The 15,041-nt window shown below is 48.3% G+C and overlaps 1 pseudogene across 1 annotated transcript; it reads left to right on the top strand.

The window, feature by feature from the left end:
- Nucleotides 1-13,924: 13,924 nt before the first annotated feature.
- LOC308424996 (small ribosomal subunit protein uS5-like) lies at nucleotides 13,925-14,786 on the top strand (annotated as a pseudogene). Its single transcript has one exon. The product of its transcript is annotated as a small ribosomal subunit protein uS5-like (transcript).
- Nucleotides 14,787-15,041: the final 255 nt, after the last annotated feature.

Here is a 15,041-nt window from a genome sequence, read left to right as displayed (position 1 = left end):
AGACTTCTGAGCATCCACTTTCCAAACTGAATCTACGGCTGAGACAAATGTTAGGTCATGTTGGAGCAATATTGTTCTCCTCTGCAAAAGGAGATCTCTAAGCTAAAGACCGCAAATAGCAGGTCTGGATTCAAACCCAACCATGGCTAACTTCTCACTTCACCCTCTTAGACAGCAATCTGCAACTAAAACCAGACCAGTCCAGACAGCCAGAATAATCCTGAGCCTTACAAATGTCAGGCATTTTGGGCTCACAGTCTCAATCTCTCACCCTCTTCACATCCCTTCCATCACACACTCAGCACCGGGCATCCTATGTAGATGCAGTTAGAAGCCAGCATAAGGCATTTTAATCCTTCCTAGCCCCCAACCATGTGGGAAGAGGCTGGGTTTTCTCCTAGGAATGATATAAAGGCAAGGAGGAGTTCAAAGAGGGTAGCAAGGAGAAATCAGATTTGCATGTTAGAAAGCTCATTCTGAAAGCCGCAGGGAGGGTGTTTTGGAGGGTGTTGGAACCGGAGAAAGAAATCCAATTTAAAAGCCATTCGAGTGGCGACAGCAGATATGAGAGGGGTTCACAAATGATCAAATTACTGGGGCTTGGTGATTGAGCAATCACTGAATGGGGGCAACAGAGAGTCGACGATGACTCTGCTGCGTGGTCTGAGTAGTCAAGTTAATGGTGGGTCCATTAGCTAAGATGGAAAGTAGTGAAGGAAGTACGGGTTGAGCAAAATGAGTAGACATGTTGAGTTAGAATGTCATATTGAAGTTGACATTATAATTGATTGTTCAACATCCATTCGACTCCTCTGCCATCTGTCACAGAAATGCATACTGAAGGACTTGCTTCAGATCCAGGGTGAGCCCTGACCATATCACCCAACCATGGTGGCTCACTCCATGCTGATGACAGGTTTGGAGCAGTCTAAGCCAGTGGGTATGCTATTCCCCCTTGAGATGTCGTTGGTGAAGAGACCATGAGTTGACCCATTTCAAAGGAAAGTACCTACTTACTGCTTCTGGGTCCACCAGCTATGGGAGAGAAGAGAGCTATCTCCTGATTAAAAGGGGAAGAAAGAGGAAATGATATCCTGATTGCTCCTGACAGCCATTCTCAAAAAGTTCAGAGTAAGATGGTTCTAAGAGAAGAATAGAATGAGAAATAAGACGTGTGTTCCTTGGTGACGTCACTGCCCAGTTCGAGCTGCCCAGAAGGTCAACCTAGCGTGTCTTAGACATGCTCCATAGAGTACAGCTCTGCCACCAATCTATACCCCCAGCCCCAGTTTCCCTCTTGTTTAAGCCCCTGTGACTTAGAGTTTTACCATGCAGAGCCCCAACATTTTCGTTGACATGAACTGAGGTCACATGAGACTCCCGAGGGAGAGCTGTGCAAGGCGGGATTCCCTGGGCTGGTCCGCAAAACACAGAAAAGCAGTTTCTGAAGCTGGGGACAAATCTGTTGTCATCAGGTGAGGTATATAGTCAGTAAGAAGAAGGAACTGATCCAGGGATGTGCATGGTCGGGGGACAGAAAAAAAATGTGGCATGGAAGACAGATCCCTGCGGGGACAAAATGACTCCTTGGAAGACAAGAGAAGTGAGGAGGGAGTTCTTAATGTAGGATGGGCCCTGAAGGATCCGGACTATGGAAGTAAAGAAAGAGCAAAAAGAGATGCCGGCTTGGGCCATGGCTAAAGGTAAAAAGCACCATGGACAGAGAGACACCAATGGTGACAGAGAAAACTAGGAATTAAGCTACAGGCCAACCTGCCTTTTCAAGACACAAGAGCATCTTAAGGCTTAAATGGATACATTTCCTTCTCACCTGTTGAAGTAGTCTGCATATGCTTGACCCAGGGAGTGGCACTATTAGAGGGTGTGGCCTTGTTGGAGTAGGTGTAGCCCTGTTGGAGTGGGTATGGCCTTGTTGGAGTAGGTGTGGCCCTGTTGGGGTGGGTGTGGCCTTGTTGGAGTAGGTGTGGCCCTGTTGGAGTAGGTGTGGCCTTGTTGGAGTAAGTGTGTGACTGTTGGGGGTAGACCTTAAGACCCTCAGCCTGACTGTCTGGAAGCCAGTATTCTGGTAGCAGCCTTCAGATGAAGACATAAAACCCTCAGCTCTGCCTGCGCCATGCCTGCCTAGATGCTGCCATACTCTCATCTTGATAATAATGGACTGAACCTCTGACACCCATATAACAGTCCAAAGGGAGGGCCAGTCCCGAACAGAAGAGGCCCTTTTCCATAGTCGCAAGGGCCTGGATTCCCTCTCCTTGCTATCATCTCAGCAATCCCACAAGGAAGGCCTTACTGTGCCCCATACACCGTAGCAGGCTCACCATCTGCACTTCCCACTCTAGCCCGTGGAAAGGGGTAAACCAATCATGTTTCACACAAGCTGCATCTGTGTTTTCTGGAAGTTACACCCTTCCTTTCGAGAAGAACCAGGGAAGTAAATGCTCTCAAAGCCCAGGGAAACTTGAGGATGGGGGTGAAAAGACGTAAGGGAGGGCTAGAGGGTGGGGTGGAGTGGTGTGCAACGGTGTCTCCTGGGCATGGCAGGGCCACTGCTGAACTTACAGCGGCGGTGGTGGCCTGCATAAGACCAAGGCTGTTGTGTTGCAGTGTGGGTGGAGGAGAGGACCCTAGGGCCCCACCCCTTGCTGAGGAGCTCTTGGCAATTGATGGCGACTAAGGAGGGAAAAGCCATTTCTCTTTATGGCTGCGGCCCAGGGTAGACAGGGTGATCCTGCCCTTGTAATGTCAGGCGGCACTAACTGAAGTCTATAGGTTATAGGAAAGGATAGAAGAGAAGAATGTGAAGGTGGGAGAGAGAAAGAGTCGTACTTGAAGAAATGAGCAGGAATGGGAGGCAAAGATTTGGGTTGGATATGATCAAGATATACTGTTTATTGATTATATCTGTGTGCCACTGTCAAAGAATAAAAAACTAACATGTTCTGAAAGGAGAAAAATAAACTAAGGGATTAGCTACAGCCAGCTTTGGGGAAGTCTTCGAACTCGGCCCAAGGCTGAGATGTGATGCTCTTTCCAACACCCAGGAGATCTTGACGAAGGAAGAAAGAGATGGGCATCTGGGTATTTGAGGAACTAAGGCTTCCTCCCAGGCTCCAGGAAGCTGAGGCAGGTGTACAGATTCGCCGTACACCCTTTCTATCCAGATTGCTCACCTGGGCAGCCCAGTGAGTGTTAGGAAGTGCGGCGGACCCTCCTCCACGGTTTCCGGCCAGCCATCAGCTCAGCTCTAGAAATGTACAGAAGACCCAAGCCAGCCCAAGCAGGTCGTGATTCTCCTGTTCCTTTTGGGAGGAGGGGACACTGTGTGTCTGTCTGTCTGTCTCTCCTCCTCTCCTTCTGCCTATCTCTAGCTCTCCTCCCATCACAACCACTGACTTGTTCTCCAAACCATGCAGTCTGACATCTGCCCCATCACTCAGCTGGAGCTGTCACTGAAGTCATTAAATTTAATGGTCTCTTCCCAGCCCTCGTCCTCCTCCACCTGGCTGGGTCTCCTTAAACATGATTGACACCCCTTCCTCTCAGCTCACCCCCCTGCAGTGCTAGAAGATGCCTCTCCACACACCTGCCCTCCACAGCTCCACCTTCCCTAGCTTCCAGCCTTGTTCTAGCTCTTTCCAGGGCTCCTCAGGAGACAGATGGAGGCCAACACTCTGAGCATACTGGCGCAGTTGCCCTGCTAGCCTGCTTTCGTGGAAAAGATGTAACATGAGCTCAACTCTACATCTGCATTGGCAGTGGTGGTACCCTGGGAAACTGGGGCAAGAGGATCAGGAGTTCAAGGACAGTCTAGGCTACAGAGCAAGTCTGAGGCCCACCCAAGTGTCACAAGATCCTGCCTCAGGAAAAAAAAAAAAAAAAAAAACAATCTTTTATTGCCTGGTAGTATTACAGGTTACTTAGTATCTGTCTAGAGAGGTGGCTCAGTCCATAACCAGCCTACTGCGCAAACATGAGGACCTTGAGCTCAGCCGCATCTATTACCCCAGGCTGCAGACAGATGCTCACTGGCTGACCAGCCTAGCCAAAATAAAGAGTTCCAGGTTCTGAGAGAGACTCTTTCTTTAAAAGCAAAACAAAACAAAACATGGTGGGCAGCAATTGAAAGACTCAAAGTCAGCCTCTGGTCTCCTTACACACACACACACACACACACACACACACACCACGAACACATGCACACACATACCACACATACATGTGCACACACACAGCACATGCACAGGGTGGGGGGTCATTTTATCCCTAGGAAAGCAATGATACAGATGCCTTTTGCAGGAGATGCAGTAACCTAATGATAAGTGGCTTAACAAACTTAAAATTACAGCCCAGTGAAGGTGAATGGAAGCTAAGGGACAGTGAGAGTGCAGCCCAGTGTCTGAGTGCTCCACTGGGGTTTCTGTACCACCCCATGAGGAAAAAGAGTAAATGAATATATAGAAAATTGCACCTGACATTCTTCAGGAGCCTGACATGCCCATATTCCATTGGCCGGGAAAATCACATGACCTAATTGCAGGGGATGCTGGGAAATGTAGTTTCAGGTGAAAAAGAGGGTTGATGAATACATAGTTCATAAGGTTGCTTTGAAAATAGAAATCAAGAGAAATAAACTCATTAGTTTTCTGGACTGGTGTGGCTGTTATATGACTAGTGACAACTAATATAAAAAATTTTAAACCACTGTTGTGCAACTTCCCCAAGTGTTTGTCTGTGAAGACCTAAGTCTGAGATAAGGAGGCTGAGGAAACAAACAGACCAAGAAGAAAAAAGTGGCATGGTCAGAAATGGAAATGCAGGCCAAATTTGCAGGCACAAGGTAGGAGCTGACTGGGCGGTTGGGGGGCTCACAAAGAATAGAGAACCTACAGGACACAGTGTAACCTCTGATTTCCCAGTCAGCCTTGGCTCCTACCTGAGCCAGAAGGGCTTACACAGATCTGAGTTTCCTTGGAAACCATTTCTCTGGCCCTCTCTGCATGTTATCAGCCAAGTTGGTTGTAATCAAACCCCCACGGGGCAGCGAATGAGCTCTCAAACTGCCATCCTGGGGTTCCATCCAAATTGCTTGCATTTCCTATTTAAATTGGTAATTTCCCCACAAGGGATCCCCTGCCCATCCAGAGACTTGCTGAAAAGCGGGGAGCTCTGGGAAACTGTCCCTCCGTCATCTCCAAGGCCTCGGAGGGTACCTCCAACACAGCATGGGAATTATGCTAGCACTAAAGTCGTCTGAAGACCCAGGCCCTACAAGCAGCCACACCAAGCTAGGAACCCCTCCCTGGGGCCCTCTGTCCTAACAAGGTAACAGCCAGGTATGGGCAGCCGGGAAGAGACTGACTCCGGCCAAGGGAACAGCATTAGAATGGCGCTCATCACTGTCCAGACTGATAAGGCCTTTCTCTTATGCTTTTTGCAGAAATTAACTTTCCAAAGAGAAGTGAGAATTAAGTACTCGGAGCCAAAGCCACAGGACCCAGAGCAGTTGGGAGAACACCACCATAGGTGGAGCGATTGTAAGAATCTAGAGGCCCTAGCTCCAACTCGTTAGTCAGGAACCAGGAACCAGTGCTGGGTAACCCTACAGGAAAGGAGACTGGTCTACCCTTTCCCTCCAGAATGAACAGAACATCCATCTCAGACACTGTTTCTCTCTCTCTCCCTCCCCCCCACACACTCTCTCTCTCTCTCTCTCTCTCTCTCTCTCTCTCTCTCTCACACACACACACACACACACACACACATACACACACACATACACACACATACACACACACACACATACACACACACACATACACACACACACATACACACACACATACACACACACACATACACACACACACATACACACACACATACACACACACACATACACACACACACAGATTGCATTTTTATACAAGGATGTACACATGCATATGTACACATACTAGATGCATGTTCACAAATGGGCATCAGGATCAGACGGAGCACAGGGTGTATGACCCACACCACACGCTCAGTGAACAGGAGCCCAGCCAGTACTTCTCAACAGCCTAGCAATGAGTGCAACCTATATTCGAGCACATGCATCTGAGACTAAGGGACAGCCTGGGCTAGGAGATGGGTCCTGCCCTGAAGGTATGTAGACAGAAGGAAGCCTAGGTTCCACATAGCCAGGTTTAGAGACAAGTATATGTGGTCAAATGAGCTTTTAATCTAGGTTTTCCTTATGTCCAATATAGACACGGGCAAAGAGCAGACAGCGGTAGCATCCTCTTAGACTGGGCATGGGGTCTTTGAGGTGCCCAGACTGCAGTGGGGGAACAGGAACCAGAAAGAGCGTTTCATTCCTTGGATAAAGCTGCATGCCACATCCTAGCACAGACTAGGTCACAGTAGGATCCCTGCCATTTGGCACGGGTACCTCCAGTGAGAGAAACGCTAGGCTCGGGGACTCTAAAGCTCCAAGCTCTCAGACAAGCACAGATGATACCAGCCTAGTTCCTGCCATGCCGGGCTTTCTGCCCAGAGCCAGGCTGGGGCAAGTTAAGCTCATGGTCTTGGTGGACAGAACCCATGGACAAGGGACTCATGGTTTCTCCTGCTGAGGGCTGATAGGCCAGTCACCCTTCTTCCTGAGCCAGCCAGACCCTAAATGCCTTTCTTCCCTCTCTTGCCAGGAGGAAGACATCTGGCCAACTCATCCTACAACAGGGACGGAGCCCTCAGGGCCCTCCCAGCAAGGCTCTAAGAGCCTCAGGCAGGCAGGCAAGAATGGCTGGTCTTACCTCCCTCTGTAGCAATGCCCGGAGCTGAACCACGAAGCTGAACCACGCCACTGAGAGGGATGGAAATAGAGCAGGTGTTGGGTTCCTGTGCCCAGAAAGACTGTCCCCACCATTTCCTCTTCTGCCCCAGTGCCAAGGAGAATCCCACAGAGCTTTATGGCCTGCCTCACACACACACACACACACACAACCGGCAGGTGTGAGAGAAGAGAGGACTCCAGCAGGGTGGGTGTAGTCTGCAGCCTGCTGCTGCTATTTTTCTCAGCTTCGACCAGAGGCTGTGAAGGGGAACAGAGTGGACCGGAAGAATGCATGAACCGTCAGCCTTTCTACCACACAGCCTGCTTCTCTCTTCTACACATCTATCTTTCCACCTCCTCGTCTTCTGGAGGATTGATAGTCATTCAGCTTTCAAAGCCCTATTAACACATCCCCCTCACCCGTGAAATGTCTCCCTATACCCTATGCCTGGTGAACTGTTTACTCCTCGGGGCCACTTTTGTATATTCATGTCATGATGTCTATCTTCCTCATATGACAGGGACCGTCTCGTGGGTCTCATCTCAGTGACAATGGTCTGCATAGCCCCCACACTAATAGGAGGTCTGACAGGACATGTCCAAGAGAAGCAGCATCCACAGGTCTCAGATCCCAGGAGCAGCATAGTCCAAGGCTACCAACCCACAGCACAATGGAGATCCAGGTCCCATCTAGGCCGATGAGGCTACAGAAGAGGATATGAAGAGGGACGAGACGTAGAACATCATGCTGAGTGGTTTTGATGATTCAGTGACCTCCAAACCGCTCTTCCAGAATGCACCGAGTACATACTTAGGGACTCAACAAACATGTGGGCCAAACAAATAGGGACCGTCACTAAGACTGTGTCCCCAGCCCCCTGGCTAGGTTTCCAATTTTCATGATCTGGTTATAAGCCTCAGGAAGTCACACCACCTCTGCATGAAGGGAAGCGGTCGCAGCAATGTTAGCATGCCCTCTTGGGGTATGGGGGTAGCAGAGATAAATGATAAACAAGACACAGGTACTTGCTGTAGAGCAGACTCTGGAAACAAATAGGCTCAATGCGCCTTCACACCATGCTTTGCCCTGGTATTCATTACTTCTGCCTTCTGCTCCATTCAATCAAAAAGACGTTGTCACACTATTCTTTATTCCACGGCCCACTGTGGTTACACGAAGGGTCCGAGAGGGCACCTGCGTTACACAGGCAATCCAAGTTGGAGCCAGACCCGATGGTTCTCATACCAAACCATTTCTTTAAAATAATAAGAATATTTCTTATTCCCCCTCTTCCTCCTTCTTTTACTTCTCATCTTCCTCCTCCTCTTTCTTCCTCTTCCTTCTCCTCTTTCCTCCTTTGTCTCCTTCTATTCTTCCTCTTCTTCCTGTGAAATTTGACAGGGATAAATGTTGTATGTTGAATGGCCCCAAAATTCAAGTGCTAAAATTTAATCATCTATGTGATAATATTGGGAGATGGGACCTTTAATAATTAATGGGATTAATGGTCTTATAAAAGAGATGCAAGGAAGATGTTAACCCACTGAAAGGACACTGTTTGTCTATGATAACAAGGTACCATCTTGGAATCAGAAAAGTCCAGCTTTCATCAGTCACTCTGTCCTTAGCTGGTGACACTGGGTAGGCCAAACAAAGGCATGCCACCAGCAACCTAGTCCATGGTTTTTTTTTCCTATCCTGAGTTTCTACTTAATTAGAAAGGTTGTAGACCTTTTGAGAGGTGGAGCATGGCTGGGGTAAGTGGGTCAGTGGGTCAGTGGGTCAGTGCGGGGAAGTCTTTAAACTTACATAGCCCAGTTCTACTTCCTCTCTGCACAGTTTCCTGACTGCAGATGCACTGTGACCATCACCTCCTCTCCCTGCCCCCATACCTTCCTGCCATGACAGTGGTCTGTATCCCTTCCAACTATGAGCCAAAATAAATCCTTCCCATACGTTGCTTTTGTCATATGTTTAATCACAGCAATGAGAGAATTGACTTATCCACTATAAAACAATTAAGACTAAGCCATCTCCCTCCCCTGACCCACTCACTCTCCCAGACACCCCTACATGCACTGACCCCCAAGGCTCCACAGACCACTGACCACACTACCATCCCCTCTCTCCCTCTCTCCTGACTAAGAAACTTGCACAGAAGTTAGATCTACCTATGTGCCTGACATCAGAGGATGATTCCGGTGCACTGCAGCTCACGGAATAAAAATGTATTCCTTCTGATCCCTGCCCAGCCTCCTGATAAGCCCAGTCTGCCATGTCTTAATATTCCTGTGCTAAGATGTCTGCAGGTCCCTCAGATGTCTGTTTCCAGCCTGCTAGCCTTTGAACTTGAGACAGCCTAACCATCTAGTCCTTGACTAAATAATTTGGGGAGACTTGAAAGACAGCCCAGGCGGCGGTCAGCCAGCACACCTGCCTGGATTGTCTACATGGCCTGGCTCTGCTCTCCAAGGGCTGCTCTCCAGGGAAGGATGCTTGAATCAAAGTCAGGGATCACAGCGAATTCACTGGCAACCACAACGAGATCCTTTTAGCAGACTGGACTGAGAACGGGAGTGGGGAGCGCTTGCCTAGTCTCTAGAGGAAGCCATACTCTTTGACACATAATAACTTAGCTCCACTTGGCTAAGCACTACTCAAACCAAGAAGGTCTCAGCTGCTTAAAACTGTGCCACAGACAGGCCTAGTCCCTGGATGCTTGGCTCTGATAAACTACTGTCGTTCAGATGTTAGTCAACCTCTATTTCCCAGTTGCTCCACTGTCACCACGATGCCACCCCTCACACACACACACACACACACACACACACACCCATGTGTGATGTATGAATTTGTTCATGTATGTGTGTGTGTGGTATGAACTTGTTTATGTGTGTTTACAGACATGAGTGAATATATACATATAGACAAAGACCAGAGGTTGATGTTGGACAATTTTTTTTTTTTCTGGAAACAGGGTCCCTCATGGAACCTGGAACTCACTGATTCTGTGATAGTCTAGCCAATCACTAAGATCCAGGGATGGATCCATCTCTACTTCCAGCCCTGGGGTCACAGCGTAGCGTACTGCCATGTTCTGCTCTCACATGGGAGCTGGGAATCCAGACTCGGGTCCTCATACTTGTATGGCAGGCACTTTTTCAACTCAGCCATCTCCTTGTACCATGATGCCAACTGCCTCCTCCCAATAGCCCTCCACACCTCTCATCTCAGAGGAAGGAAGTCCCTCCTCTAGGCCAGAGTCAGTCCTGCAGTGAATTGTTACCTTCTTCCCCCCTCAAGCCTGCACCTACAGCTTCCTGCCTTGTTCCCAGTGAGGAACAGGCTCTAGTTTCCTCAGATTCAGTAACTATCTTCCTCTCTCCTTCCCTTCCTTCTTCCTCCCAGAACCCAACACCCACAGGAGAGTCCTGGTGTCTTTAGCAGCATCCCAAGCTCTTGTTATGTCCTCACCCCACTGAGTCCTTTCTCCACGCAACCCTGCCTGTCCATGGTCCAGCAGCTATGCAGTCTGTCCTACCGAGTCCTCATTTGAATGGAACTCATGCATTCATTGTGAAGGCTAAAATGAACGCACGTGAGACACATAAACAAGTTCTGGATACATGAAGGATGGCCAGCGAGCAGCAGCTAGCATCAGGATCAGGACACACAACCTCGGCTGGTATACCACAGCCAGAGAGTATTAGCACCACCCAGCACCCACGGAAGCAGGACCTCAGCTGTGACTTCAGCCTAATGCACAGTTTCCTGCAAAGGGAAGTGACTGAGCACAGAACTGGTCCATGAAGAGGGAAGATTGGAGAGCCCAGATACAAAGCCAGGCAGACCCAGGAAGCAGGAAGGGGAGATGCTCGAATGGAGGATGTAAACAGATGGCAGAGACCAAGGCTGTGGAGCTGAAGGCCAGAGCTCAGACATGTGAAGTTCACAACAAAGGAAATGAGGAATCAGTGGCGAGTCTTAGACAGGAAGAAAGTGGGCAGGACCAAGTACCAAAAGACAAATGAAAGGTGTCCTTCGTCAGTGTCCTTGCATACAGACCTTCACCCACACCCTCTTCTTCCCACTCATTCCACCCCCTGGAATTCATAGTGGGGGAGAGGAAACTCTAGATGCAGAACACAGGAATGGAGAGGATTTATTGGCAGGTCGGCTATGAGGAGGAAGTGGAAGAGGAGAGGGGGAGGAGGGAGAAAAGAAAAAAAAATAATGACCAGCTGAAGAGCAACATCAGTGATCTCAGCCCAGAAATGGAAACCACTTGCAAGAGGGGTTGGTAGAGCCTATCTTTCATCCACCCCATGTTTCTTGAGTATTAGTGTTAAGCTCCGCGTGGGTTCTGCGTGTCCCGATGTGTCCAGCCTGCTTCCATGGGAAGGACACCCTGGTGACAAGAAGATGCTTGGATGCTATGGGTATCCCAGAGACCATTTGAGGAGTGAGAGATGGAGATGGCTCAGGAGTCATCCTTGAAACTGCCCTGGGTGCACATTTCAGAGGATGTCTTGAGTTAGAAGCATCTTTAGCAGCTTTCTCCCTGCCCCAATGAGAGCATGGCAGAGACAGATCCCTTAGTGATGGCTCCTGGCCCAGTGATGGGGACCTTCAACCTCTGATTACCTGCGGGTGAGGAGTCTCACAACAGCAGGCTTGTGACACTGGCCAAAGCATCTAGGCCAGGTAGAGGAATCCTCAGCCATACTGCCATGCCAGGGAGACTTATTCTTTGGTGCCCCTGGACACTCAGGTCTTTCGCCACGTTGCCTTCCTCCCTGGTTATTCCACATATGCTCCAGCATACTTCTGGAACTCTAAAAGTGCCAGCGGACCCCTACTTCTCTACCTGTAAGCTTTTATCTCCCTTCCCTCTAATCCCTTTTGCCCCTACCATCAATCCCCTATCCAGACTGTCCACCTCCTCTTCCTCTTTCTGCTTATTCTCCTCCTCCTCTCTCTGTCTTTTCCCTCCTCCTCTCCTTCTCCTCACCTTCCCCTCCCCTTCCCTCCCCCTCCCCTTTCCCTCCCCTCACCTTCCCCTTTCTCTCCCCCTCCTCTTCCTCCCTCCTCTCCCCCCCATCATCCTCTTCCTCCTCCTCCTTATAAGCCCAATGAAGCCAACAATTCAGTTAACACTGAACCTGAACAGTAGGGGCCCATCATCTGGTGTATCATCCACACATTACTATTTGGTTACATGCTCCCTGCTCTAACCATGGGTTTTAGTTTACTGGGGCTGTTCTCTTCTCCATGACAAACATATCTTTTTTATGCGATGCAAAGCCTAATAAATACCACTACCACCCATAAGTCTAGTAATGGCTAAGGGCATCTATCTTCTTCTGACATCAGAGCTATCTGAACTATAATCCCTGATGTCCACTCCTTGGATGGACAGAGCTCCAGTGCAGAAAGTCAGCTGTCTCTGTCACCACTGGCTCTGTGATGCTGTTCCAGGAAGCTGCCATGGGAGGGCCACCCTTCCTTTCAAAAGTTACTCCTCCAGCAGTTTTGTCATCCAAGATCAAATGTCTTAAACACAGTTTGCTTCATTCTAGAAATCATTCTAAGGAACTGTGTGCACAAGGATGTTTGGGGAACAACATTTAAAGCAGCCACACAGGGCTGGTGAGATGTCTCAGCAGGGAAAGACACCTCCCACCAAGCCTGAAGAACTGAGTTCAATCCCCAGGGCCCCCATGGAAAAAGAACTAAGTCCTCAAGCTGTCTTCCGACCTCCACATGCACAAGCTCACGTGTACAGACTCAAGCGTAAGTGAAAATAAAATGTAATTCTTAAAATAAATAAAAAAATAAAATCACCAAACATAAAAATGGAAAGAACTAGCCACCGCCCACACAGAATGTGACAGTATGTGGGTTATCCAGCACATACCTCTCGGATTGAATCCACTCAGCCCTGGGCAGCTGTGGCTGAAGCCAGGACTCTGTACTGGAGGGACATTTGGCTTCCTGCTAGGTTCCAGCTGTAGAACACACTTGAAGAAGAATAGGAAGAGAGAACTGAATTCTACAAGTTGTCCTCTGCACACACTTGTACACACACACACACTCTCACACACACCGCAATTAAATAAATAAATGTATTTTCATATCTTCAAATGTACCATTGCACACAGGAACTCCTAGCATACAGGCAGCCCTAAGTGAATTCAGTGGGTTTTTTCTTTTTGTTTTTTTAAAGAGCACTTATAATTAGGAGAGAAAGGTAGTGCAGGGAGTAGATGAGAAATTGGAAGAAAGAAAGGAAGTGAGTTTGGTCAAAATGCATTATATGCATGTATGAAATCCTCAAATAATAAAAGAATTACTGAAAATTTTTATACAAATATGAGTGTATATATACATATACAGTGCCAGGGTTGGTTAGGATGCAAAGCAACAGGGAATTTTACACACAGCTGAAGAGATTGTAAATTTATAGCCATTTTAGAAAACAATTTTGCTGATAATAGCTACTGAAGTCCAACTACAGCCCCTGCTATTCTAAACCTGGGTTTGATTGCAAAGAAACTCTTACAGGTATCACAGTCAGAGGGCAGGAGCCTCCATTTCTTCCTACCAGTGGAAATGGGTGAGTTCTGGTGGAATGCTCATATAATGGGCCACTACCCCGTACTTAAAAATTAATAAATGAGATTGGTGAGGTGGCTCAGGGTTAAAGGAACCTGCTGTGGAAGGAAAGAACTGACAAAGTATTCTCTAGCCACACACACACAGTGGCACATGTGTGAGCACACACCCGATAGTAAGTGAATAAATGTAAAATGATTTCAATAAATAAGTGAAGATTAGAGGACTGGGGTGTGGCTCCATTGATATGAGATTTTCCTAACATACAGAAAGCCTGGGTTCAATACCCAGCACCTTATAAAGACCTGGGATGGTTGCACACAACCTACAATTCCAGTACCTAGAAGGTAGAGGAAGGAGAAGCAAAAGTTCAGTGTCATACTTGGCTACATACTGAGTTCAAGATCAGCCTGCGCTACATGAGAGCATAAAAATGTTATATACATTCTTCTTCTTCGGGAAAACACCAAATGGCGGATGACGCCGGTGCAGCGGGAGGGCCCGGAGGACCCGGGGGCCCAGGCTTAGGAGGCCGCGGCGGCTTCCGCGGAGGATTCGGCAGCGGTCTTAGGGCCGCGGTCGTGGTCGAGGCCGCGGGGCTCGTGGAGGTAAAGCTGAAGACAAGGAGTGGATCCCCATCACCAACCTGGGCCGCCTGGTTAAGGACATGAAGATCAAGTCTTTGGAGGAGATCTACCTGTTCTCCCTGCCCATTAAGGAGTCTGAGATTATCGACTTTTTCCTGGGTGCATCTCTAAAGGATGAGGTTCTGAAAATCATGCCAGTGCAGAAGCAGACCCGGGCTGGCCAGCGGACCAGGTTCAAGGCTTTCGTCGCTATTGGGGACTACAATGGTCACGTTGGTCTTGGTGTTAAGTGCTCCAAGGAGGTTGCCACTGCCATTCGAGGGGCCATTATCCTGGCCAAGCTTTCCATCGTCCCTGTGAGGAGAGGCTACTGGGGGAACAAGATTGGCAAGCCCCACACTGTCCCATGCAAGGTGACAGGCCGCTGTGGCTCTGTGCTGGTGCGTCTCATTCCTGCCCCCAGAGGCACTGGCATTGTCTCTGCTCCTGTGCCCAAGAAGCTTCTGATGATGGCCATATAGATGACTGCTACACTTCAGCCAGAGGCTGCACTGCCACCCTGGGCAACTTTGCCAAGGCCACCTTTGATGCCATCTCAAAAACGTACAGCTACTTGACCCCTGACCTCTGGAAAGAAACTGTGTTCACCAAGTCTCCTTATCAGGAATTCACTGATCATCTTGTGAAAACCCACACCAGAGTCTCTGTTCAGAGGACCCAGGCTCCAGCTGTGGCTACTACATAAGGATTTTTATAAAAGACAAAATAAATGAACCAAATCTGTAAAAAAAAAAAAAAAAAAAAATGTTATATACAAATAATACCTATAAGTATAATTTTGAGTGAAGAAGGCAATCTACAAAAGGTGTTTATAATAGCATCATTGGCATATATAAGGTTTTAAAACCTACAGTGTAGGTTTGTGTTGTCAGTGGGTCAACTTAGATGTCAAAAAAGTATATGTTATATTTGGCAAGTTAAACTGATTAGAAGTACCACC

This window comes from Micromys minutus (assembly GCF_963924665.1).
Source record: "Micromys minutus genome assembly, chromosome: 9".
Classification (NCBI taxonomy): Eukaryota; Metazoa; Chordata; class Mammalia; order Rodentia; family Muridae; genus Micromys; species Micromys minutus.
Note: the sequence above shows the minus strand (reverse complement) of the source record. Positions and strands in the feature narration are given on the sequence as shown.